Source organism: Berghia stephanieae, chromosome 6 (assembly GCF_034508935.2).
Source record: "Berghia stephanieae isolate SIO BIC M18660-M18661 chromosome 6, UCSD_Bste_1.3, whole genome shotgun sequence".
NCBI classification, from domain to species: Eukaryota; Metazoa; Mollusca; class Gastropoda; order Nudibranchia; family Aeolidiidae; genus Berghia; species Berghia stephanieae.
Window position 1 is genome coordinate 54,387,691 of NC_088365.1, and position 4,202 is coordinate 54,391,892.

At 38.2% G+C, this 4,202-nt stretch overlaps 2 non-coding genes across 2 annotated transcripts; both read left to right on the forward strand.

Annotated features, from left to right (window-relative positions):
- Positions 1 to 3,478: 3,478 nt before the first annotated feature.
- On the forward strand, positions 3,479 to 3,551 carry Trnav-aac (transfer RNA valine (anticodon AAC)). Its single transcript has one exon. It is a non-coding gene; the product is annotated as a tRNA-Val (tRNA).
- A 263-nt stretch (positions 3,552 to 3,814) lies between these two features.
- Trnav-aac (transfer RNA valine (anticodon AAC)) lies at positions 3,815 to 3,887 on the forward strand. The gene has a single exon. It is a non-coding gene; the product is annotated as a tRNA-Val (tRNA).
- Positions 3,888 to 4,202: the final 315 nt, after the last annotated feature.

Consider the following 4,202-nt stretch of genomic DNA (forward strand, 5'->3'; position numbering starts at 1 on the left):
GCCTGAAGCGGGTCTCGAACCCAGGATTTTCCGGATCACAGTGCAATACTTTAACCACTCGGCCACTTCGCCCCCCCCCCCCCCTCCAACCACAGAATGCTGGACCACAATACACAAAGTGAATGTGAGATTAAATTGATGCTGACGATTTAATATCTATGCAAAAATATGAATTTATTGCATTAGTTCATCCATTTATTTATTCAGGAAAATAGACATAGCTTCATGCAGCTATTTGGCCCTGTGGTAAGATACTTGTCTTTGGTCGGAAGGTTCGATTGATTACAACTCACGATAAACTTTTTTTCGGTGAACTCGTCTTCATTTATGAGGACTGTTTTTGGGTTAGTATCAGGCATTTAGTTAACACAGGTTATGGTTCTACCAACTGCGCTGTGTGTATGTAAGTGTGTGTGTGGTGTGTGTGTGTGTGTGTGTGTGTGTGTGTGTGTGTGGCCTTGAGCAAGTCACCAAGCCCTGCTCATTGTGCGGCGTTGTAGTCCATCTTGAGAGAATAAATAAAGTGAGTAAATGAGACCCATGTGAAAGGGGACAACACAAAACAAACCAACGTTTCGGCGTCAAATACGATTTTTTTGTAATCAAATATTTTTTATCTTGTTGTTTGTCTGCTGACGAAGGCCAAAGGCCGAAACGTTATTTGTTTTGTATTGTCCCTTTTAATTTGAGTCACCTTTATTCACTTTATGTTTCTCTCTAACTCATTGGCTAATATTATAAGCTGACGCTTGTGTTATTCTAGTCTTCCCTTTAAAATGACCTTACTTCAAGACAAAATCCCCCTTCATAATGAATAATGGATTCAATATTTTTGCCTTTTGACACGATGGGCGAAAACATTATGACAACTTCAGGCTTTTACTGATTACGCGTTCCCTCCTCATCACGCCAATGTCCAGCTTCTCGTCCACGAGGACAACAATTCAATTCCGAGGGCCCCCGTTAACCCTGGTAATTTAACAGTCGTCACCTTCCTGCTGTTTGACGTTTAACGCTAGAGCGCGTTTTCAGATTACCTCCCCTGATAAGATTTCCCTTGTGACGTCATAATGGTCCACCAAATCCAGTTACTGCTCTTCTCACATTTTTGAAGCGCGAAGGATTGAAAGAGCGCGTGCGTGAATTCCAGTGATGAGTCTTTAGAAGCTTTGACTTCGATCAGATGGGGTCCCAGATTGGGGGGTTGGGGGAAGGGGGAGGAGGGGGTGGATACTTGGGTGTGAGCTGTGGCGGAATATTGGGTAAATTAACCACGCCAGTTGCTTGCTAAGTAACCGGACACACTCAGTCCTTCTCTCTGGCTGTGAAAGGGTGACGAGTGTGGTGGAGTCATTGACCGGATATTTGTGGGCGTCCGTGGAACTATAACAATGATTGGTTGCCCTTCTCCATCTTAGACATAACAATCTGTGGCTATTTTGGTCAAGTGGTATGATAATCAGGTTCGGACAGGAAGGTCCTGGGTTCGAGCCTCGCTTAGTTTAGTCCTTGGAACAGTTATTTACTCACATTCTCTTACCGTGCTCAGATGTAAAATGAGTACCTAGATGGCCGTTAACAGTGTTGTCTCTGTTCCAAAAAAACTAATTTGTAATATCGCCTAACAGGAATCATGTCCAGTCCTACATGTTACATGTTGTCGTTGGCTAAGGACCCCTTGTAAATCGATTTGAGCACGTTTAGTGGATAATGCACTATATAAAAGCTCAATTTCTTAAAACTCTCAGATTATAGAGATTTTTTGTTGAAACCAACTGCTGTAATCTGATAAAAACTCATAAAAATTAGGCCAGAAAACTTGTCCTTCAAATATCGATCGATTTAAATGACTCTCATCTTGGCAAAAAGTCTCAAACTTTGGAATTCGCTAAGTCTTCAAGTAACTCCGATGTTTAAGAGTTTTTTTGTTGTTTTTTTTTGCCAAGATGAGAGAATTGACACAGTCGACTAAAGAAGCAGCCTAGGCGTCCAGATAGGATAATAATAATAATAATAATAATAATAATAATAATAATAATAATAATAATAATAATAATAATAATAATAATAATAATAATGCTGAACACTTATATAGTGCTATAACTCCGAGACACCAGACTCTAAGCGCTTAAATTACAAATTACTTTGGCTGACACATGCTCATTCACACATACAAGCATACACACACACACACACAAACACACACACACACACACAGACACACAACACACAATAGAAACCAGACAGACCTATCTTGCTTCTCATAACATCTACTAAAGAAGAAACAGATATGTTTTAAGCGAACGTTTAAAAATAGACAAAAATTCTAAGGATGACAAGGGAAGCGAAAGACCTTGTGTCAGTTAAATCATGAGATAGGTCCATTGTCCAGTGGCGGACAGATCGGGTGGTGTAAAGAGTCTGCAGTGGGATTTGGACGTGTCCGTCATTAGAAAGGGTGTGAAGAGGTCTTGCTCCCCGTGGAAGGAATTCAGTCCCAGGCTTGGGTTTGTTGATGTAAAATGAAGTGGTGCAAGCCGATGGCTTAGTCGTTAAAGAAAGAGAGGAAGAAAGAGAGGAAGAGAGAGAGAGAGAGAGAGAGAGAGAGAGAGAGAGAGAGAGGGAGAGAGAGAGAGGGAGAGAAAGAGAGAGAGAGAGAGAGAGATGCTTAGAGAGAGATGGAAATAAATAGAAAAAAAAAAGAGAGAAAGAGAGAGAGAGAGAGAGAGAGAGAGAGAGAGAGAGAGAGAGAGAGAGAGAGAGATGAAAATAGATAGAGAGATTGAGAAATATGTACATAGAGAGAAGGAGATGAATATTGAAGGGATATATTATAGAGAGAGAGAGAGAAAAAAAAGGGAGGGGGGGGGGGGGGGGGAGAGAAATAGTGATATGTATATATATATATATATATATATATATATATATATATATATATATATATATATATATATATATAAATTCATAGATAGATAGAGGAGGGAGAGAAGAGGAGAACATAAATAAATACTTAGCCGAAGGTGTCTCAGTTGAACATTCAAAAGTCATTTCCTGATTTCAAACCCTTCTAGCAATGGGCATGATCTATATTACATTTCCATGTGCTCGAGGTCATTGGTCACATTGGAATATGTGCTCAAAGTGACCCACAAAGTGAAAAGTGTTCATAATTTTTGAAATATCAAACATCACAATTGGTCATTTTGTTCAGCTTGACACATGGGTATATTTACAACTTTGATAAACAAAGCAGCGTGTTTACATCTCTGAATAAATATCCAATCGTTGTACAGTAACAAATCATGTGATTGATGACCTGGCTGGACGACAACATGGATAAAGATAGCTCCCATTGATGTAACTAAAGGCTTGCTGACAATCCTTAAGCACTGAACAATCCTTATCTTGTTTGTTCAATCACTATTACACGAACTCATTACAACTACTTATATATTATAAAAGTCTCCAGTTCACATCTGTTTCCGTAGTGTAGTGGTTATCACATCTGCCTAACACGCAGAAGGTCCTTGGTTCGAGCCCCAGCGGAAACACTTAATTTTTGTTATATTTTGCAATCATTTTTCCTGTTCACTGTCAAATAGATGAAAATATAAATCAAAAGAATTGTTCTTGTTTTTAATATTTTTTTTAATTTTTGTTTTTGTTTTGTTTGTTTTGTTGTCAACCTTATATTCTTCTGATATTATTCAGCCTATATAAACAATTTCGTTCTTTTGTCACAAGGATACAACATCCTTTACAGATACTACCTATACTTTTATATGAGTAATACATTAACTTTGTAAACCCATCTGTTTCCGTAGTGTAGTGGTTATCACATCTGCCTAACACGCAGAAGGTCCTTGGTTCGAGCCCCAGCGGAAACACTTGATTTATTTTTGGATTTTTTTTTATATCAATTATTTTATTTTAAACTGTGAAATAGCTAATTAGTCAAAAAAAAAAAAAAAGAAAAAAAGAAGGATAGTTTATTTTCGTTTGTTGTTGTCAACCTTATTTTTTTTGCTATTTGATTCAGTCTATAGATAGTATGCGCTTGGCTAAGAAGCTCATAACATTGTCATCCGGAAGTATAACGTACCAACACACAAAACTGGGTGTATCCATGAACGTTTATAGTCGGGTAAAAACAGTTCAGTGAGCATTACTCATAAACGCGGATGGCAAAAAACAATAACAAA